General features: G+C 33.8%; 1 protein-coding gene across 1 annotated transcript in view; it reads left to right on the plus strand.

The window, feature by feature from the left end:
• The window catches only part of LOC144365097 (uncharacterized), a 55,868-nt gene that overhangs the window by 12,849 nt on the left and 18,055 nt on the right, over positions 1-24,964 (plus strand). The gene's annotated exons all lie outside the window — the stretch shown is intronic.

Raw genomic sequence — 24,964 nt, forward strand, 5'->3', positions numbered from 1 at the left:
GGAGGAGGAATGGAGGAGGAGGAGGAGGAGAACAGAAAAGAAAAAAAATGAAGAGGAAAAAAAGTCCAAAGTAAAAACTAGGCTCCAAAAAGGAAAAGCCAAAGGGGAACCTCAGGTCCCACTCTGGGACATCTACTCATACAAATGTAGCTGGAAGTCCCAAAATGAAAATGATAACTACACACAAATAAGTGTGTAAAAGAGAAAAGGAAATCCATTAAAATTGATGTGCAAATCCAAGACTCCTGAAAACATGACAAAATAGTCAAACAAACTTCCCCCCTAAATTCACAATCCCCCAACAAATTATCCTAGAGTTTTGGAAATATATAAAATTCCCAAGAATTATTATTAAAAACTGATTATTAAAATGTTCAGTGAAGTAAAAGAAGATGTTGGGAACAAATTAAGGAAGCAAATACAGAAGATGAAAGACCATTTCAATAAGGAAATATAGATTAAAAAGCAACCAATCAGAACTCCTGGAAATGAAAGACAAAGTGAATCAAGTTAAAAATTCACATGGGGTTGTGGCTCATCAGTAGAGTGCTGGCTGAGTCTGTGCTTGTTGAGCATAGCTGAGAATCTATCTGGTCTTGGGTTTTCCTTGTGAAGTACTGGATTCAATACTAACTACCACATAAAAAATAAATAAAATTTTAGAAACATCACCAACATTTTAGATTTCATAGAAAATAGAACTCTAGGTCTTGAAGATACAACTTCGGGACTTGAAGACTAAGTGTATAAACTTTAATATTCAGTATGCAATAAAGTAAAAAGAAATAAAAGACTATTATCAAAATACACAAGAACTGTGCTACAGCATCAAAATAACAAACCTGAGTTATTTAAATAGAAGACAATGTTGAGATATAGGCTAATGGCATTAGGAACATTTTCATTGCAGAAAACTCTCCACGTATCAGAAATGAGATAGACATTGTCATTCAGGAGGCACATAGGATCCTCCCTAGACAAACTCAGAACAGAATCTCTCCAAGACACATAATAACCAAAATGCCTAACATAGAAAATAAAGAGAGAATACTAAAAACTGGGTGAGAAAACATTAGGTCATATTAAGAGGCAAGCCAATAAGATTCACTTATGACATGGCAACTGAGATCCTCAAAGCAAAGAGGGCCTAGAAAGAGATATCCCAAGCTCTAAAATAAAATAATTTCAGGTCAGCATTGGCTTATACAATGAAGCTTTCCTTCTGTATACCTAGTTATAAAAAAAGAAAATACTTCTTGGCATTAAATTTCAGATAAACCGCAATACAATAATACTGAATGATTTTAACATACCCTAATCACAAATAGACAGGTTACCACACATAAAATCAATAAAATATTTCTACCTAAATAATACTACAAATCTAATGGACCTAATAAATATCCACTGAATATTTCATGTCCAAACAGCTGATATTACTTTCCTTTCAGCAGCTCATGGAACTTTTTCTAAAAAGACCATAAGTCTTATAAGATACAAGATAATAATATAATCCCATGAATTCTATTAGATCATAATGGAAAAAAACTAGAAATAATTTTTGAGAATTAAAAAATACACAGGATCAATGCAATAAAAGTTTATTCTTTAAAAACATAAATAAGATTGATAAACTCTTAGCCAAACTAACCAAAAGAGAAAACTCAAAGCAACAAAATTAGAGATGAAAAGGAGATACCAACACACACATTTCTAAAATCCAGAAAATCATTAGAAACTATTTTGAAAATTTAAACTCCAATAAACTGTAAAACTTAGAAGATACTGACAGATTGTTAGACACATATGACCTAACCATATTGAACAAGGAAAATATAAAAAACCTAAACAGATCAACATCAAATAATGAGATTGAAGCAGCTATAAAAAGTCTTCCTGTGCAAGGAAAGCCCAAGACCAGATGGATTCTCAGCTGAGTTTTATCAAACGTTAAAGAAAAACTACCATCAGTCTTTCTCAATTTATTCCATGAAATTGAAAGGGAGGAAATACTTGCAAATATACTCTATGAAGTCAGGATGAAAACCTAATACCAAAAGAAGACAAACACATATCAAGGAAAGAAAACTTTAGACCAATACCTCTGATGAACATAAGTGTGAAAATACTTAATAAGCTTTTATCAAAATACATTCAAAAACACATTAAGAAGATAATAGATGCTGACTGAGTGGATTTCTTCCCAGGTATGCAAGTTTGGTTGAACTTTTGCAAATCAATAAATATAACTCACCACTTCAATAGCAATAAGGACAAGGATCATTTAATCAACTTAATAGAAACTGAAAAGATCTTTCACACTAGTCAGAATGCCATTTCTCAAGAACACAACTAATAACAAGTGTTGGTAAGGATGTCAGGGAAAAAGTACACTCAAGCATTTTTTTTGTTATTGAAAATTAGTTCAATCATTCTGGAAAGCAGTGTGGAGATTCCTCAAAAAAATAGGATTGGAATCATATATGAGACAGCTATCCCACTCCTTGGTATTTATCCAAAAGAATTAAAATCAGCATACTATAGTGATACAGTTACTTTAATGTTCATAGAAGCACCATTCACAATAGGAAAATTATGAAATGAGCCCAAATGCTCACTAATAGATACACAGATCAAGGAAAGTGGTGTACATGTACAATTGAGTTTTACTCAACCATAAAGAAGAATGAAAATATGACTTTTGCTGGTCAATGGATAGAAATGGAGAACGTCATGCTAAGTGAAATAAGCCAGACTCAAAGCATCAAGGAATTGAATATTTTCTCTCATATGTGTAAGTCAGAAACCAAAATAGGTATGTGGGTTGGGGAAGTGGGGAAGGGATCTGAGATCCAGGGTGAGAGAAGACATGATGGAAAAATGGGGTAAATATAGAATTAATTTAACAAAATCATATTCTATGCATATATGAATATACCATAGGAAATTATGCCTTTCTGTATATGTAGAAAGTACCAATCAAAAATATATAAACAGGTGAAAGGAAGATCAATAGAGTAGAGAAAGGAGAATAGGAAAATGAGAAGAGTTGAGGAAGTGGTGGGGAACAGGGACTGAAAACAAATTCCACGCTTTTCTTATTTTGTCAAAATGAATTCAACTACTATGCATAATTATAATGCTCTAATTGAAAAAAGAAGAAAGGAAAACATAACAAAAAGTTAAAAACAGAATCTAAATTCAGAGGTTACAATATCAATAAAATTTTAGAACTCTAAAGAGAAAAAAAAAACTTCTGTAATATCACTGGTTGTTCACCCTTAAAGCTATTTTATTATTTCATCCAATTAATCAAAAAATAATGCAAGGAAATCATTGATTCCATAAGATAGGAGTTTTAAAGTTGTTGGAAAACAAAAGCAAAGAAATATATATGAGAAAAGAAACAGACATAGATACATAGATGATATTTTTGGCACCAATGATAAAGATAGAATCACAAATTCTTATAAAGAGAAAACAATAACTTTTACCTGCATAACATTGAGAATCTGATTGACATCTGACCTTTGATTAGTAACACAGATGGCCATGAGAAACTGGAGTGGTCCCTCCAAGTGTGAAACAAAATAGCTTTAATTCTAGCATTATATCTAAACAGATAATTCTAATTTTCCAGCAAAATCAAGACTCTTATACACATATTAAGAATGTTGCATCTTATTAATTTCTTGATTTTTAAAAATGTGAAAATATATTTTAGGAAAATGAAAATGATATTCAAAAAAGTATGAAAATGGACTAACTTAGAAGTGCAATGTCAAAAATTCTAGAGTGACAGTCAAATAGCAAGAAATGAATAGAAAGAAATCTTCCCAAATTAGTGCAGAGCATCAAATCACTCTGAGAATATCTCCAAGAATTATGATTAAGACATTAGGTCATAACTATGACATGCTGACAGAGTCCTACTTACCTCACTCAACAACCGGGAACAAGCACACTAATACCACCCAAGATGGAAGGCATAACGAGAAGTAAATAGGCTGACTGGGATGCAAAAGTGACTGCATTATTATTTCAAGAAATTGTTCAGCTGGGCTCTGTGGTGCACATCTATAATCCCAGTGGCTTGGGACTGAGGCAGGAGGATCTGGAGTTCAAAGCCAGCCTCTGCAACTTCATGAGTCCCTAAGAAACTTAACTAGACCTTGTCTCCAAATAAAATATTTTTAAAAAGGACTTGGATGTGGTTCAGTGGTTATGTGCCCCTAAGTTCAAACCCCAGTACAAAAAAAAAAAAAAAAAAAGAAAGAAAGAAAATTTTCAAATATGGTGAAATACCATTTTGCATTGTGTCATTAATTAATTAATTCCATTCATATTACTTCCCCAACTGGATCCTTTTTCTGTGTTCTGTGTCCTATTCTGTAATCCAGGAAGCAGAATTTATGATTTGCAACTTCTGGGCTTTTTGTTAAATTTGATGAGTAAAAGGCACCAGCAAAAAGAAATTCTGTGGGCTAATTCTTCTTCACATTTTCAATGCTAGGTGGCATAACATCTGGAGGAGCTCCACCTCCTACAAAAATTGTTCCTGTCACATTGCTTCTCCACCATGATTCCAGTTTTTAATACCAATGCTGTTGCTTAAACAACATTATGTCTACCCATTGCCCCTGCAGGCCTAGGATGGTAAGAGCTTTCCACTGGTCACTGGGAGCCTCAAAATTTCTCGTTGATTTCTGTAACCTGTCTAGATAGTCTCTTCATTAAAGGAACCTTATTCAGCTTACTTAAATTTGTTTCTTGCTGGACCATTGACTAGTAAAAGGGTTAGAATCAGAAGAACCCGCCCCCCCCCAAAAAAAAAATCTTCCAAGGAAAACCATTGACATTGGGTTGTTCACATATTTTATGAACCCACTGTGAGTTCCTTGGTTGGAAAAAATAGCTCACTAGTAACCATTGACAAGTAAAATCAGTTACTCACATTATCACCAATGGTTTCACACCTCACAACAAAACTATACCTAGTTAAGGTAGAATTATTTAAAGTAACACCAAAACTGTTATTAAGACTATAGGGTATTCCTAACCCTTTCTGACAGTTAGAAATCTTAAACAAATTTAAAACTAATTTTAATCTTTAAACTCACAATTTAAGACAATGGTAGAAAACAAGAAAACTTCCATGCCAATATTAGAAAATAGAAACAAACAAAAATAAACTTATTCTCTTCTTGAAATAGGTAAATAGAAATGACTGAAGAAGTTCCAAATCTGACATTGAGCATAGCACAGATGTAATTCCATTTAAAAACAAAACCTCATCAAAGTTCATACGATAAGGTTAAAAATATTGATTTTAAGGACTAGGATCCTGAGACTTACAATCGATAAAATTGTGTGTGTGTGTGTGTGTGTGTGAGAGAGAGAGAGAGAGAGAGAGAGAGAGAGAAGGAGAAGGAGAAGAAGATGATGATGATGATGATATACCTCTGCATGTCAGCAATATGCCATTTCCCTCAGAATATAAAGACTGAATCTGGTATGAGTTGAATGTTGCCACCAAAACTGAAGTTCGGTTCTGACTGTGAGGTTTTAGGTGACCAGGTGGGACATTAAAGAAGTGATTAGGTCATCAAGACTGCCATCACAATGAGTTAAGCCATTCATGGATTCATCAATTAGTGGACTGTATCGAGAATGGGTTTGTTTTAATATCCAGTAGGGCCTGTCTCCTGATTAAGCCCCTCTTGTCATGTGACACCTTATACCACATTGAAACTGCATAGTCCCCACCAGCAAGAAGGGCCTCACCAGATGATGTTCCTCAACCTTGGGATTCTCAGTCTCCATAACAGTGAGCTGAATCAAGTATTATTCTTTACAAATTACCTTGACTACAGCATTCAGTCACAACAACAGAAAAGGGACTAAGAACCTGAATTGTCCATTTCATTCCAATTCTCATGAACTTGCTAATGGCAGCATTTCTTTCTGGATGTCATGTCTCTGCTGTTTTGTAATTTCCTCCATCATCCAGAGTGTTTTTCCTCTGATAAAACTGGAGATCCATATGTAGCACATTAAAATTAAACCTCTGTATCTCATCTTGCACAAAAATCAACTCGAAAGGGATTAAAGACTTAGGTACTAGAACAGAGACCTTGCACCTAATAGAAGAAAAAGTAGGACCAAATTTCCACCATGTTGGCTTAGGAATTGACTTCCTTAGCCAAACTCCTAAAGCTCAAGAAGTAAAATCAAGAATCAATAAATGAGATGCACTGAAACTTAAAAGCTTTTTCTCAGCAAAGGAAATAATAAACAATGTGAAGAGAGAGCCTAAAAATGGGAGAAAGTCTTTACCACACAGGCCTCAGATCACTAATTTCCAGGATATATTAAGAATTCAAAAAACATAATAACAAAATAAATAAATAGCCCAATCCATAAAAGAGCTAAGGAATGGGACAGACACTTCACAGAAGAAGAAATACAGTCAATCAACAAGCATATGAAAAAAAAATGTTCACCATTTCTAGTGATTTGATAAATGCAAATCAAAACTACTCTAAGATTTTATCTCATTCCGGTCAGAATGGCAATTATCAAGAATACAAGCAACAATAAGTGTTTGCAAGGAAGCTGGGGGAAACATGCACTCATACATTGCTGGTGAGACTGCAAATTGTAACAATCACTAAGGAAAGCAGTGTGCAGATTTCTCAGAAAACTTGGAATGGAACCACCATTTGACCCAGCTAGCCCACTCTTCAGTTTGTACCCAGAGGATTTAAAATCAGCATGCCTCAGTGAGGCAGCCACATTAAAGTTCATAGCAGCTCGATTCACATTAGCTAAACTATGGAACCAAACTAGATGCCTTTCAACACATGAATGTATAAAGAAAATGTGGTACATACACACAATGGGATATTACTCAGTCTCTAAGAATGAATCATCAAGAATACAGGCAACAATAAATGTTGGCGAGGATGTGGGGAAAAGAGTACATTCATACATTGTTTGTGAGACTGCAAATTTGTGCAACCACCCTGGAAAGCAGTATGAACATTCCTCAGAATACTTGGAATGGAACCACCATTTGACCCAGCTATACCACTTCCCATTTTATACCCAAAGGACTTAAAATCAGCATATTACAGTAATGCAGCCACAGCGATGTTTATTGAATTCACAGGAGCTAAACTATGGAACTAATGTAGATGTTCTTCAGTAGATAAATGGATAAAGAAAATATGGTATATGTGTTCAATGTATTCAATGGAATATTACTCAGTTTTAAAGAAGAATGAAATTATGGTATTTGCTTGTAAAGGATGGAGTTGGAGAATATCATGCTAAGCAAAATAAGCCAATCCCCCCAAAAAACAAAGGCCAGATGTTTGCTCTACTATGTGGATGCTAATTCACAATAGAGAGGAAGGGCACTACAGAAGAATAATATTACCTTAGATTAGGTAGAGACAAGTGAAGGGAGGGGAGGGGAAGTGGTGTGGGGATAGTAGAACAAAGCAAACATTATTACTCTATGCATGAGCAATGTGATTCTACAACATGTACACTCAGAAAAAATGAGAAATTTTATTCTATCTATATATAATATATCAAAGTGCATAAATGTATTCTACTGTCATGTATAACTAAATTAAAACAAATTAAATAATATTTTTGAAAAAGAATGAAATTATGGCATTTGCAGTTAAATGATCAGAGCTGGAGAATATCATGCTGAGTGAAATAAGCCAAACCCCAAAAAACAAAAGCCAAGTGTTTTCTCTGATAAGCAGTTCCTGATCCACAATTGGGGTGGGGGGAAGAGAATGAAGGGATTTGGATTGTGAAGAGGGGAGTGCTAGGAGGGCAAGGGGATGGGGATGGATAAGACCATGGAATGAGATGGACATTGGATGTTGTTACCCTATATATATGTATGATTACAATACCCGTGTGACTGCACCATGTTCAGTCAGAGGAATAAGTTGTGCTCCATTGGTGTATAATATATCAAAATGCATTCTACTCTGGTATATAACTAATTAGGACAAATTTAAAAATTTAAAAAATTAAAAGATATTTTTAAAAAGCTAATTGGTTCTTACAGTGTTATTTTTGGAATACAGAAAAGTGTAATGAAAATTCTTACTTTAATTGTAGTATGTGATAATAATATTATTTATTATCAATGCTACAAGTCCAAAGAGACATATTTACTAAATAAGCCAGCAGAAAGCAATTTGATTCTGTTCTAAGACTTAATGTTGTCATATAATTGACAGTATTTCAATCAATTACAACCCTATCTTGCACTGAAGATTTCTGTATTCTAAACACTGCTTCTTGGTATCTAATTTTTAATTTTCCTACATATCAGTTATAGTACTTTGGAAAGCATTATGATGTTCTCCGCTATGAGTTTTAAAGAGATTATCTTAGTTGGATCACACTAATATTTCTCTTGTAAATAAATTAGCAGTTTGCAATGAACTTTTCTATTTTTAAGTAGTTCTGCTCATGTTTCATTTTGAATTAGTGATTCAACATGGAAATAGAGTAAAATTTTGTGATAGTAATTCTTTCTAGACTGAAGTACAATATGATGAAGCCAATCTCTTGAAACGAGCCATCTCTTCAAGATATCAATAGGAGACAGCTTTGAAATTGTATTAGCAATTTCAGTGCAGTTGAGAATATATTTCTTTTTGTTATATTAAAAAGAACAATAATTAGGCATGGATAGTTAAGCTACTAGATCAATATTTTTTCAAATATTTTAACTGCTCAGTGAATGACCTACATAATACAACTCACATAATTGAGAAAAACCAATACAGTTTACTTTATCAGTTGTGAGAAATCAGCCCATATTTTAAAATGATGTCAAAGTACTATCAAATAAAATCCAAAGTAATTTCAAATCTGAAGACAAATTGCTTCAGTAATGTTCTTTACTTAGAGAATTTGTTTCCATTGATGTTAAAAGTAATGTTTTACGTTTGTGCACCAATATTTGTAAAATCATTGCCAAAGGTCAGACATGGTGGTGTATGCCTGTAATTCCAGAAGCTCAGGTGGCTGAAGGAGGATTGCAAGTTTGAGGCCAATGTCAGTAACTTTGGCAGACCTTTGAGCAATTTAGCAATTCCCTGTCTCAGAATAAAAAATTAAAAGGACTGGAGATGTGGTTCAGTAATAACAGTGCCTCTTGGTTCTATTTCCAGTACCAAAAATAAATAAATTAAATCATTGCCTATGGAACAGCATGTGCATTGACAAAGATTTGAATAGCTGGTAAATTGAGTTTTCTTTTATGTAATTATAAACAGGAAGAGTCACTCTCCTCTGCCTTGATGTCCATTTTAGTTGAAAAACTAAAAGAGTGTTTTCCTTCTGCCCTTTCTCATGTGTTCCAGAAACAGATGTTAATATATTATGTGTATATATATATATAATGTTCCATAACCAATAATTGGCAATAAAGACAAAATAATTTATTGTTTCAAGATTCCTTGGTCTTAACTAATTAAATCAATAGCAGCTCTGGAGCACAGAACAATGGCAAACCTTCAGATGAATTAATTTTTTGGAAAACCAGTTGAGTAATTGGACTCCTATTGCAAGCAGTTTAGCTCCATCATCACCTTCATATAAAATTAAATTTTATTGGTTGATACAACTTCTGTTTTTATGAGGGCATGTACCAGGTTTTGAACCCCACTGTGACTTTCCATTCAGGCCTATCAATTAGTTTTCTTCAAGTGGAAAATACTCTGTATATATCCAACCTTTCATAATGTTCACACTTCAAATATGTCTATTTTAGTAAGTTGTGGTGTATTTAAATTTCTATTTTATTCTTCACTGGAAGGACATTAATTTACATTGAAATATGATAAGATGAACACTAACAGGTCACAGCTATATGAATTTGAAGTCTCACCTGTCTGTCAACTCATCTGAGGATGAATCTTATACATTTTTTTGGGAAAAAAAAAACAGGATAAATTTTTTTCTTTTTTCTTTCTTTCTTTTCTTTTATTAAATCTCATTAAATAATTGTTTTTTTCTTATTTTATCATTTGTTGGGGTCATTTACTTATGTACAGGATTTTAGATCATGTAACTTATGGTGTTTTTTCATTGTTTTCTGTGTTTAGAATTGCTTTATTTGTCTAAAATAACATTCTTGGTAAAAGAAAAAAATACTTTTACATATAATTTAATTGGAGTGTATGTATTTTTCAATCTAATAAAAACTGTTGAAAAGACATAATATATTAAATATGAAAATAATGTATTAATTCTACCTTATATTATCAATCACAATTAAGTATAAATTACTACCTGATAAGAAAATCTTGACCTTCCTACCAATAGCATATTTGTCCAAGATATTTTAAAATTTAATAATGAATTATCATTGACAAAATAAAATTTGGCAGTTACTAGTGGTACCACTAATAACCTTTCAAATAAATAAAAGTAAATACTAACATGACAAAATTACTTTTATTCCTTCTAAGTGGGAGGAGGCCATTGCCACACAACAAATGGAATTGGAGAAGAAAGAGAATGACCTTAGCTTCCCTAAAGAAAGAAATCCACTTCAACACTGTAAATTATTGGAAGGTACTCCTTGCAGTTTCGGTTTGGAAGACTGTGAATGCTCCTTGAAGTCTTCTTTCCTACCCACATTTCCTAGCTTCAATCTTCTCAGAAAATTGAATTAGAATTAGAAAACTGATTTAGAATGCATCCAATTATTAATGAGTCTGCAAAACTTCTGAAAGATATATGCTTTCCAGATGTTAAAATGAGCATAAATATTGATGGTAAAGATGGTTACAACTCTGAATTATAAAGATAACTTTCAACCAAGTTAGTTAGCCAAAATTATAAAAATTAATAATGTAGCTAATTTTAAGTAATGATATTTATATATATTTAAAGATATATTTTAAATATACATTTACATATTTAGTATAAGTTCATACTATGTATATAACCTAAAATAATGTGAAAATTTAAGATGAAAGTTCAAATTTAGTATACAATGAACATATTATAAAATTCATACATTTCAAAACTATAAATTTATATTAGCTCTCACCATTTTTTTGTCTTGAAATTATTAATTTAGTTTCATGCTCTTTCAATGATTCCACATATTTACTAAATACCTTCTACATATTTATCAAAGTAGGTTGGGGTGCTTTTTAAACTTCTTTCAATAGTTATTCTTTCTTATTTAAAGAAAAATTAAAAGTGTCATTATACAATGAGCTATTTTTTAAAAAAAAATTCCTATTAATATTTTAGCAAAATATTTTTTTCTTCTGAACTCTCTTTGCATTTCATTCAGCATATAATACATAGTGCCAAGGACAGTGGGCTATGGCAGCTTATATCAGACTTTGTAAAAAACTTGACTCTTTGGGGACCTCTTCCCTCTGTAACAGTCTCCTCCAAGTCTAAAGAATAGAATGGAAACTCCTTTTTTGAACACCCAGATATTTAAAGGCCCAATGGCACAGAAGTTACATAGCTTCTGTGTAACTTGATATTATTAAGTACTCAGGAATTCTGTGTAACTTGAGTTACACAGAATTCCTGAGTACTTAATAATATCAATTTTATACATGTTACACAACCCCAATTAAAATAAGGAAATCCAAGCAGTCAACAGATAACTCACTATTCTATGTCAGTTTGTGCCTAATACAGTTATTCAATTTATATGAAAGGGTAATCAACTAATTTATACCTTTTATCTTTTAGAACCTGTCTTAGTTATCAATCAATACAAAAACAATCTTTAAAATAAATGCATCCTACTTCTTATGATATTATTAAAGCATTATAACAATATTTTTATTAACATATAGAAATGATGCATACATTTCCTCTGCACTCTTAAAACAGTTCATCTTTGACCCTGAATAAGTATTTGGTTTTTGTAGCATCAATAAAAACAAAAAAGATTAATGTTGCCCAAATTTTCCATTACAATTTTAAATCTACCTATTTTTCCTGAATTGTGTTCTAAGTGTTGTCTGTTGGACTCGTGTGTGTCAAAACTAAGCTGGGCATTAGAAATGGCATAGTTCAATCCAATTGGTTTACTTACAGGGAAATGAACACCAAAGATAAAAGAACACAGATGATCAGTTAGACAACTTAATCTTATATTCAAATTTTACAAACAATAGTATTAATTCCATTATATTATGAACATTCCACATTTCATTAGCATTTCTGCTTTGTTTTATTTAATTTACACTGTAATGTAAACTATTAATGTACCTAGTTAAATCCTAAACAATTATTGTAAAATAGAATTAAATTAAATAACTGAGGAACTTCATTTTGAAGATATGCTTATGTTACAAACCTGGTGGGGGGGGCAATGTTTTTGTTGAGTCTTAGCGCATTAGTCATGCCATCTAATTGATTTCCATTATGTTGTTTGTTTTCCTTCTACAAGAAACAAGAAAGGATGATGAGCGGTTTTAGGAAAGCTGTATAAATCTGATTCAATCTGTACAAAACTTAGAGCAATTTTTCTCTTTCTGTAGGAAACACAGCAATTAATGATGAAAGTATGTGTTTACTGTTGTTTTTCTTTCGTAGTCCCCTTAAGGCACTAGTCTCAGATTATGCTGAGCCCTTGATCAGAGGGAAGAACTGACCTTTGTCTTCCCTGGAAGAGAAAAGGCTTTCAGGGATCTTCTGAAGAAGGAGAATGTGTAATGAGATACTTGTCTCTCTCTCTAGCTTCTGGAGAAAATAGTTTTACTGGGATATTCTGATTTCTCTAACAAACATTCCTATTTGCATACAATACAACAAAAGCCTGTGTTTGCCCCTGGTGTCAACTTAGCAAAGTGCACAGAGAGTACCTGCTTCCTGCACAGAGGAGAGCATCAATAACCTAGTGGAAAGTGGAGGATGGAAGGTAATACAGGTCAGACCAGGAAAGACTGGCATGGGGTGGGGCACATATTCCTAGACGCATGAGGAGAATGACATCTGAGAGCTCCATTCTCCCTTTTAACTTAAATTCTCAGTTATCAACTAAGGCATAACATCATCCAGGAACTAGAAAGGAGGGATCAGCCACTCTTCAGCTGCCTCGAAGATGGTATCTAAATGCACACTCAGGGTTTCTGGGAGAATTCCTGGCTGGGGAGAGAGGGACAAAAAATATTCTGATTCAGTGAATGTCATTTAGTTACTTACGACAACAGACCTGCCTCCTTCTGTCATAATCTTGCATGGGAACTTCATGCAAGATTTTCAAAGTTCTGGCATTATTTTTCTGCTCTGAGAAGGCAAAAGGAAATAATAATGTGTAGCCAGTTCATGCACATCAAGGCTTATATTTCTTCATAGCTGAGCAGAAAGTCATTAGTTTTTACTTCAACCTAGTGCAAGAGATTTGATATTACGTAAAATAAACATACCCTTACTATTTTTCCATATTAGCTATAAAAGCAAGGGGAAACATAAGTGGGAATGATAGTTTAATTAAATTCTGGGGCATCAGAAGCTATATAGGCATGATTTGGAGACAATGCTGTGAGAATTTCAGGCTCTCTTTCTGGATTTCATTTAGCCAGGTTTGCAGCAAAGCACGCTGGGTATTTGTGTTTTAGTAAATAAAATGGGGATTGTCATTATCAAGAGAGCACTAGTGCATCAGATTAGTTGAGAGCTTTTCCCTGAGTATTAATGCAAATATTTAAGGCACAATAATATTTGTCTTAGAATATTTACTTTGAAGTACATTGAAGAAATATTTACCACATGGTTTAATGGAAATATAGTCAAGTAGAATTTTCTACCAGTTATGAAATCTCACATTTCAAGTAATCCCTCCAAAAACGTTTATATCTGTGAAACCTATGGATACACTATATTGCATTTTCTTTCAATTCAATTCATTATATAGGCAAATAATCAGATTTCCTTAAAAATCAGATAAAGAATTTCTTTGAATAATACAATCTTAATATTTGATCAAATATCTACTTTCTTTATACTGAGATAAATATCATTTTAATTCCTATTACACTTTTTAATATAGTAAAGTATTATAATAGCAATTCTCTTTGGAGCAATACTATTGTTTTATAAAGTATGTCCTATTAGTTTTTTTTTTTTTATTTTGCAAAGTGGATAACACATATGCAACACTATATTCAAAGGCATGTAATAGCAGGATGCTTTGTAATCCAGTTTTATCTTTTTAAAATTTGTATAGTATATTTGAAATATATATTCTTAATATATATATTTTCTTAGGAAAAGAAAGAAATTCAGAGGAGTTTTTACAGAAATAATAAGTTGTCATCATTGTTAAATTTATCTAATAAAATGGAACTTTGAAATTCATTCATTTTTTCAGAAGTATAGCAATATATAAATTAATTAGAATTTGCTGGCAATTCAATTACTCTTTTCCACCTCATCAGTTAGGTAAAAACTTAAGTTAAGAAACTAATATTTAGTGGTTTCCAAAAGTCAAGAACCTTAGACTTTGCTGTAATGTAGAGGAAATGAGTTCCAGATGTTTGTCCTTTGAGAAAATGGCAGAAGTTCAACTTGATCTCAGACAGGAGCAACCTACTGTTCCCTTTTCTCCAAGGGAGCAAATAATAATGGTGAGGACATAATCTCCAGAGTTACTAAGGACTCAATGACTGCATAGAACAAAATCAGTGTCCCTGAACTCTTCAGTGCAGCAAATGTGAGTCCAACTCCAGGACCCAGGTGCAGTCAGCTTATTAAGTAGAACAGGAATTAGATCAAAGTTCAAGATAAAGAGGGAAAGAAGAGATATTATGCATGTGTTGTTCACAATTATAATTTACGGGATATTTGAAAAGGTTAAATACTATCTTACACAAATTCTTCAAGGAACAAAGAGGTAATGTACAACTTTATCAATTTAAAAATGAATAAAAAATATAAAAAAGAAATTTTCTCTCTAATGAAAAGTAAAAGACAATGGAAGTCAACTCCATTGTAATGATAAAATATCAAAAATGCCGTATATTTTTATCATTGCCTTCTTTAAAGGTCATTTAAAAAAAATAAACCAGCACAGTAAATCATCTGTATATTCCTTTTGTACAGAATAATTTAAACAACTGAAGAAGATGGTATTTTACAATTTTGAGAAATCTTATTCGTAGTGATTTCCATTGAACAATCTTTTCTTCATGTTTATTCATTTATCCATTAAATATTTATGTGTATAAATAATATTTGACAAGAATTGCAGAGTCATTAGGAATGCACCTTTGAACAGAACACAAAAGGTCCTCTTCATGGAACGAAACAATATAAGAGGAGATAAATATTTTAAGGATCCAATATGTAGTGTGAGTTGCTAAATACTACAAAACAAAATATGTTGGAAGACTAGAAGGAGGAGAAAAAGATTCCCTGTGTATATGGATGATGTCTTAATCCACTAGGACTGCTGTAACAGAAGTCCCCAGATTGGGTGCCTTTTTTTTAGTAGCTTTATTTTATTCATTTATTTTATGTAATTCTGAGGTTTGAACCCAGGGCCTCATATGTGCAAGGATAGTGCTCTACCACTGAGCCACAATCCCTGCCCTTGGGTGCCTTTTAAACAATAGAAATTCATTTCTCATAGTTCTGGTAACTAGAAAGTCTAAAATCAAGGCACCAGCAGATTGGATGTCTGGCAAGGCTTATTTCCTGATTCATACATGGTGCCTTCTCACTGTGTGCTCATACAAAAGTGGGAAAATAGCTCTCTGGTGCCCTATTAATAAGGGTTGCACCTTGGTGACCTAATCACCTCCTCCAAAACCTCTACCTTCAAGATCATCAACTGTTGGTTCGGATTTTAACCTATGAATGCGGGGCACAAATGTTCAGACTATAGCATTGGACTCCTGTCCCTGAATCATGTCCTTCTCACATGCAAAATTAATTCACTCTCTTAAAAATGCTCTAGTCTTAATACAATCAACCATCCACCAAAAGGTGCAATGTACAGAGTCTGATCTAAATAAAATCTAAATCAGATATGGGTGAACAACTAGATCCTAAGGTAGGTTCTCTCCAGTTACGAACCAATGCAATATAACAGTATGTGCTTCCAAAAATATAAAGGTGGAACAGTCGTCATGTATATGTTACCATCATCCCCAAATAGAGAAATAGAAAAAGAAAGGGGCAAACAGGTCCCAAGACCAAAACCTGAGGGATTGAAAAGAATCGTATTTGATGTGAGGTTTTGCCCTGTAAGCTCACTAAGATGGAAGTCTACTTTTGAACCTACTAGGACAATCCACTAGTGTAGTGGCACTGTTCCCATTATTCTGCATGTCCTTATGCCTGTATGGATTATCTGCAGTGAACCCACTTCTTCAGTGGCTTTGTCCCTGTTTTGCATGCCTATGGTTTTTCTTGCGTGGAATTCCATACCAATGGCATCACCAGTCTAAGGGATTTGTCTTCATAGGACATTGCTCTGGTAGGGAATCTCTTCAATGGACTTGGTTCCCTGTCTCAGTAGATATAAGACCACATATACGCCCATAGCTTTGCTAAATACCATGCTTGCTCTAAGATAGCACACTTTTGTGTTCTTTACTTCTAAGAGCCCTACCACGTTTTCATAGTGAAGATCTGGGGGTAAAATCTCCTCATTCCTTCCCACTGGCAGGAAGAAAAAGATAGATTGAAATATACCCCAAACATTCTGTTTTTCTTAAGTTTATGGTGTAAAAAAACTACTTCACAAATGTCTAAAAAGTCTAAACCACTAATATATAGAGCCAAACTGACCTGGAGGAGGAAAATACCCAGTTGCCTGCTAATATTAGAGTTCTCCAGAGAAACATAACCAATAGGAGATGTGTATACAACATACACATATTCTATACAAATTTACTCTCTGTGTGTTTGTGTGTGTGTATATATATATAAAGAGAGATAAAAAAATTAATATAAAAATTTGGCTCACCCCTTTGTGGAAGCTGTTGTGAATTGTGGTGCTATAAACATTGATGTGGCTATGTTCCTGCAGTATGCTGATTTTAAGTCCTTTGGGTATAGACTTAGGAGAGGGATAGCTGGGTCAAATGGTAGCTCCATTCCAAATTTTCCAAGAAATCTCCATTCTGCTTTCCATATTGGTTGCAACAATTTGTAGTCCCACCAGCAGTGTATGAGTGTACCTTTTTTGTCACATCCTTTCCAACACTTATTGTTGTTTGTCTTCATAATAGCCATCATTCTGACTGGAGCGAGATGAAATCTTAAAGTTGTTTTACTTGCATGTCTCTAATCTCTAGTGATGATGAGCAATTTTTCATATATCATATTTTTTCAATATTTTTCATATATTGATTGATTATATATCATCTGAGAAGTGTCTGTTCAGGTCTTTGGCCCATTTATTGATTGTGTTATTTGTGTTTTTTTTTTTTTTTGAAGTTCAAAAAACAACATTTAATTGAAAATATCTATGCCAGTACAGATAGACTAAGTCAGCAAAGCAAAAAGACAAAACAGATTTAGAACATATATATGCTGTTTGAAAATCAGGAAGGTCAAAGTGAAATGGAGTAATTACTTGATTGTAGCATCAGCTGTGGAATTTTATAATCTGAGGGAGTGTACACGGACAGGAAATTAAATGATCAGCAAAGTTATTATTGAGGCATTTTGCATTCTTTATCATCCTCTTTGGTTTTTAGTATTTTGCATTTGTAGAATGCCTAAGAAGGAGATGGATTTCAAGGGTTCAATAGCATTGTATGTCTTTAGGACAGCATGGTTCTGAGGTGGAACTTATATCAATGATGATTTCCTGAAGGCTGAAAGAAAGGGAGTGAAACATGATACCTCTTACTGATATTTTCATCTAACATTGTAATGAAAGCCAACAATAAGAAATCAAAATAAAAAATAAGGGGAATAAAATAACTAATCAAAACTACAAGTATCAGACTAAATATCTGTATGAAAAACTCAAGAGAGTCTTAAACAAAATATTATATTTAATAATATAGAAAAGTCATAGGTCATATAGAAAAAACAGCTGAATTTCCATACTACTTTTATAATTTTGAAAATACAATAAGAAAAAATATACTATTTATTATAGGAGTTTCCTGGGGAAGAGGAAGATAGTAATAAAAAATGTTCAAGCTGGACACAATGGTGCATGCCAGTAATATCAGTAGCTCAGGAAGCTGAGGCTGGAGGATGGTGAGTTCAAAACCAGCCCCAGCGAAAGCTAAGTGCTAAGCAACTCAGTGAGATCCTGTCTATAAATAAAATACCAAATAGGGCTGGGAATGTGGTCGAGTGCCTCTGAGTTCAATCGCCAGTACCAAAAAAAAAAGAAAAAGAAAAAAAGGTTCAAATTATACATGGAGATAACTGCAAAACACTATTAAAATATAGAAAGAAAATATAAATTCTAATGAATAATAACACTTAATATCATAGAGATTCCAGTTGTTGCCAAAAGTACCAATGTACTTCATTCTATTTTAGCAGGCTTAACCGTCTTATACAACTTGACACAATAATCCTTTAACAAAAGGCCAAGAAAATGTGGAAGACAAAGAACAAGGGAAGGATAACTCATGTTTACACTATAGGAGTTAGAACAGTGCTTTTAGTCCTGTGGTGGACAAATACAATAGTGGAGAAAGAAGAGTACACCCAAGCTGCCCTACAGGGCCTCCATATGACAGATACAGCACTTCAGTAGTGACAGAAAATCAGTGCAGTGTGCTGGCAAGATGTGTAATCTAACCCAAGAGAAAACATTAAATAAAGTACTTCATTATCTGATTGGAAAGAAAAACATTTCCAGGTAGAATAAAGACTTAAATGCTAAAAGCAAAACCCTGAAGAATTTATGAGCAAAATAGAATTTCTTTATAACTGAGACCAGTAAAGGATTATACACAAACCATAGAGAAAAGTCTTAAATTATTTTGATAAAAAATTAAATTAACTGCCGTGAACTAAAAGCAAAGGACAAAAAGGAAAAAGTATGACACAAACTGAAAAAAGATAGTAACACAAATACATAGGTATCAATAAATAAATAGATATAATTGAAAAACTTTGTCTATGAACCATAATAAAGGATTCCTATAAGTCAAACACACATGTACACACACACCCATGTTAAATATCTCAAAAAAACATAGTAATGTGAAAACAGTGTAAATGGGAATTCATAGCAGTAGAAACCCAGTTGGTCAAGTTGCTAGAGGACATGCACCATGAGCTGAGGTTTAAAATGTTTAACCTGGATTTGGACACCTTGGCATCTTATCCATTGAGTGGACTGGTGACTGCATTCATTAGAGGTTACAGGAAGCTGGCTTTGAGGCAGAGTTGAAGATGAGGAATATGCTGTCAGCCAAAAGTTTGTGTACTCCCCCAAATCCCCATGTTGTGCTTTCCACTATGTGACCGGGAATTTGAGAAATTGTTGGGTCATGAGGGTGGAGTCCTCTTGGTTGGAGTAGTGGGCCTTATCCAATATAGGAAAGTGCTAATCTCTCTTTACCATGTAAGAACAAAGCAAGGAGAAGGCTGCTTATGAAGGAGAAAGTGGCACTTCAGTTTGGATTTTCAACCTTCGGAACTGTGAAACTCATATCTGTTGCTTCAGTGCTCAGTAAATGGTACTCCATTCTAGCAGCCTGAGTGCAGGACAGCATGGCATTATTGAGGACTGTCTGAGGGGTGGTCCCCTGCAGTGTACAGTCAAGCTAGCAGCTGCACAAGCCATTCACTGTGTAGGGGCTGGAGGATCACCTCCCAGTGGTGGACCCAGTGCCACCCCACACGGTAAAACAGAGGACTGGAACTTGTCTCCACTTCCTGGAATTCTTTCAGAATAGTGCCACCTATCCACGTGTAAAGTGGGGCCCTTGATCAGGAAGAGGACCAGGGGCTTCAGCTGAGACCTTAGTGTCTAAAATTGGTTTTAAGTCCTTTGGGTATAGACTTAGAATATAATGCTAAGTGAAGTTAGCCAATCCCCCCAAAACAAATGCTGAATGTTTTCTCTGATATTAGGAGGCTGACTCATAGTGGGTTAGGGAGGGGAGCATGGGAGGAATAGATGCATTCTAGATAGGGCAGAGGGGTGAATAATATGTAAGATACATTATCTTCTGTACTTTTTAATATGTGAACTATCACATTAAAAAGTTAATAAATGATACCTGAGGGAGGGAGAAAAAAATGTAGGGGGAGTAGGGTTGTGGAAGAAAAAAACTGTATGAACCAGAGAGGACAATCAGGCCAGTAGGACCCATCAAGACAGGGGAGAAGAGATTCCAAGGGGCAGGAGCTGGGCATTTTTAAAAGAAAGTGAGTAAAACAACATATTCTGGAGATTTCTTTAGGGAATAGAAGTAAACACACATAAAAAATATTTTTTGGATTCCAGCTGACTTAGCAGCATAATTCTTAGCTAAGGAGAATGGCTTCCACTCCTAAGCTGTGCAGGGGTCCCTGAAGGAAGTTTGTTGATGAATGTTAGATTTGTGGTGACCCAACCTTGAAAAATCAATAAAACCTTCTGTGATGCATTGCCAATAGCTTTAAAGTGTTTGCTTTCAGCATCCATTGAGGTATGAATTTGATATTGGTTTAGCAACAAATAATTCACCAAATTTTGTCATAAGAATGGAGAGTAGCTGTTAAGCTCCTTTGAAGGTTCTCTGAGTTTTCTCTTCTAAATTGATTTTATTTTTTAAATACACGACAGTGGAATGCATTACAATTCTTATTGTACACATAGAGCACAATATTTTCATATCTTTGTATATAAAGTATGTTCATGCCAATTCATGTCTTTATACATGTACTTTTATTTTGCTTTACAATTCTTATTATACATATATACCACAATTTTTCACATCTCTGATTGTATATGAATATGTTGACTCCAAGTTTGAGTCTTCATTTCTCTCCTTGTTTATTTTCCCATTCCCCTCATAACCTCTTATATGTAATTTGTATAGCAATGAATTACAGTAGATGGGGTAGAGAAAGAAGATATGAGGGAAGGGGAGGGGGGATAGTAGGGGATAGGAAAGGTAGCAGAATACAACAATTACTAATTGGGCATTATGTAAAATTGTGGATGTGTAATCGTCGTGATTCTGCAATCTGCATTTGGGGTAAAATTGGGAGTTCATAACCCATTTCAATCTAATGTATGAAATATGATATGTCAAGAGCTTTGTAATGTTGTGAACAACCAATAAAAAAATAATAATAAAAAAAACAAATTTGAGTCTTCATGTACTTTGGATAATAATGTCTACCACATTCCACCATCCTTGCTAAACCCCTGCCCCCTCCCTTTCCCTCCTACCCCTCTGCCCTATCTAGAATGCATCTATTCCTCCCATGCTCCCCTCCCTACCCCACTATGAGTCAGCCTGCTAATATCAGAGAAAACATTCAGCATTTGTTTTTTGGGGATTGGCTAACTTCACTTAGCATTATATTCTCCATTGCTGTCTATTTATCTACAAAGGCCATGATTTCATTCTCTTTTATTGCTGAGTAAAATTACATTGTGTATATATATGCCACATTTTTTTTAAACTGTAAATTTTTTCATCCACTAAAGGGCATCTGGGTTGGCTCCACAGTGTAGCTATTGTGAATTGTAATACTATAAACATTGATGTGGATTTGTCCCTGTAGTATGCTGTTTTTAAGTCCTTTGGGTATAGTCTCAGGAGAAGGAATAGCTGGGTCAAATGGTGGTTCCATTTCCAGATTTCCATATCTGCTGCACCAATTTGCAGTCATACCAGCAATGTAGGAGTGTACCTTTTCCCCCACATCCTCCCCAACACTTATTGGTGTCTTTCTTCATAATAGCTGCCTTTCTGACTGGAGTGAGATATCTTAGATATCTCACTTGATTTGCATTTCTCTGATTGCCAGAGAAGATGAGCATTTTTTTCATATATTTGTTGATTGATTGTATATCCTCTTCTGAGAAGTGTCTGTTCAGGTCCTTGGCCCATTTGTTGATTGGGTTATTTGTTTTTAACGGTCCTTAGCTTTCTGAGTTCTTCATATACACTAGAGATTACTGCTCTGATGTGTGAGGGGTAAAATTTGCTCCCAGAATGTAGGCTCTCTGTTCACCTCACAGATTGTTTCTTTTGCTGAGAAGAAACTTTTTAGTTTGAGTCCATCCCATTTATTGATTTTAATTCTTGTACTATAAGAGTCTTATTAAAGAAGTTGGGGCCTAATCCCTCATGATGGAGATTAGGGCCTACTTTTTCTTCTATTAGATGCAGAGTCTCTGGTTTCATTCCTAGGTCTTTGATACATTTTGAGTTAAGTTTTGTGCATGGTGAGAGATATGGGTTTAATTTCATTTTGTTGCATATGGATTTCCAGTTTTCCTGGCAGTAGTTGTTGAAAATGCTATCTTTTCTCCAGTGCATGTTTTTGGCACCTTTGTCTAATGAAAGATAATTGTAATTTTGTGGGTTAGTCTCTGTGTGCTCTATTCTGTACTACCAGTCTGTTTTGGTACCAATGTTCTCTGAGTTTTTACACAATCCCTTAGTAATTATGGCTGTCTCAATGGAGAGCTTCCATCTTCTGAAGTAGCATACTCTATGGCAAATCCAAATATGAATCATATATATACCCAGTTAAGAAAATGTGACTAATCAACTATGCCATAAGTTTCAAAATGTTACCATGTTTAATATGAATTATTTCTTTAAAAATACTTAAAGTGTGCCCTAGTTCCATAACAGAACTTATGTCTAATTTGGCCTTAAGTGTTAGAAACGTCATGTTTTATATCACATCTGGGCTGCTTCTATAAAAACAATGACTTGTAGGGTATACATTCTTTTTTTACCCTGATAACAATCCTGTATTGACTCTATTATTGAGCAGTGCTTTTTCATGAAATATATATATAAAAAAGTAACTCTGTTGAGCTTGGCCTGACTTAATGAACTGCATTGCCATGCAGGAAAGGTTTTGAAACCTACCAACATATTTCTCCTTCTGAATGGTGTCTCCTGACTGGGTAAGACTTAATGTAACTCATGGAGCCTGTTTGCCTTTGCTCCTATATATAGTGTTATGCATATGACATTCAATGTCAACAAATCGCATTTCAGAATGGGGTCTCTACTATGAGATGGGAAATGACAAAATGGAACAGTTTACTCTGCTCATGATTTTCATGTTATCCTCCCCCGTTATGTGCAGTTTTAAATGATGGCTTTGTTAAAAAATTTTCTCACCTTAAAAAACTGAAAATAGTCTTCATAATTATCACTTATTTCATCTAGGTTATCAATGATTGTGCTGTATAATTACACAGTGAATAAAATGACTAAATTTTCACGGTCTTGTGAGGAAGGAATTATTATTTGACAGATGAGCTGAATCAAGTAACTTGATTGAGGTCACACAGATACAAAATGGTGGTACTATTGTTTGAATCTGGGTTTTTCACATTCAAAGTTAAACACAGTTACAATTTGTTTTTAAATTGCACTTGAATCACTTTAATTACTCTAGCAAGAGGCAATTTTTTTTGAAAAAGAATGACAATTTATTTTTTAAAAATTGTTTTGTGTTGTAATTTCAGAAGTAGAAATGGGTTGATTTGCTTGCTGTATTGAGATTACAAAAGAAACAAGATGAATCACTGGATTCTTTAAGCAGAAAATTATTTCTCTCAAACTGACAAATAGAATTGATTTTTAAATGCAAGATGTTTATAAAAAATAAATAATAAAATTAACCTGGAAACATGAAAATCATTGTGTTGGTCCACACATTGGAAGGTAAACAAAACATCCATGTTATCTTTGAGATAGAAATTTGATTTCACTTTGAGAGGGTTCATACTGAACAAGAACAGGCCTTTTTAAAGACTTCATTTAGAAGATTATTACAATTTTTCCTTTTTGTTTAAATCTTAATAAGCTTCTTTCATTAATTCTTCTGTTCAGTCATAAATATATAGTCTACATATACCTAGATCCACCTACTAGCTTAATAAAGTTCTATCACCAGTACTACATTCTTGCTCTAACAAGTCTGGTGTTGTTTCTGTGCAATCAGAGGATATTACTGCATTCAAGTTCTACAAATAAGTGGAAAGCACAGTGATAGAAAGATTCCTATGTCCTAAGATGCTCATTCAGAAACCATATGACAAAAAGGAGGGGCAGATCTCCTCCAGGAGTAAAGGGGAAGAAATTTCCCTAAAGTGATGCAGATGAGGAAGCTACCAACCTGGTAGCTGTGGTTTAGGGGCCACCTACAAAGGAAGGGTTGGCTCCTGAATGCAGTATGAGAATGAGGTTATCCTGCAAAATCAAGTAAGAAATAATTTACATTTTATTCTAAAATTTTTTAAGAAATATTAATCTCAATAGCTATTATTTTAAAATAATAAGTAACAGAAATATTTCATCTTAGTCTTGTGTTTCTTTTTAATTCCCACTTCATGAAAGTTTTCTAGGTGCTAAATTGACCATCGAGTCAATACTTACATAAAAAAAGAAATTGAAATGGGCCACTGTTTAATTAACTAACTCTATTCCACATGGGAATATTCTGTTGAATAACTTAAATTACAAATAATTTACTTCTCCTTGAAGCATAAGTTTTACTTCTTCTCTAAGTGTTACATTTTCAGATCACTTTCAAAGATGTCCATTAAAAACAAAACAAAAACCAAAAAAGAATGCAGAATAAATTGTTTCTTTCATATTTTCCATAAATACTTTTCAGAACATACTAATCATTATAATGTCAAAACTGGCCTCACAACAGGATCTATCTCAAGTGCAATATTTTAACTTTTGAACTGTGAAAAAAAGATGATAAATAAGACACCAGCTATTGAAGAATTAAATTCTTTCCTGAAACCTTC

The sequence above is a fragment of the Ictidomys tridecemlineatus genome, chromosome 6 (genome assembly GCF_052094955.1).
Source record: "Ictidomys tridecemlineatus isolate mIctTri1 chromosome 6, mIctTri1.hap1, whole genome shotgun sequence".
Classification (NCBI taxonomy): Eukaryota; Metazoa; Chordata; class Mammalia; order Rodentia; family Sciuridae; genus Ictidomys; species Ictidomys tridecemlineatus.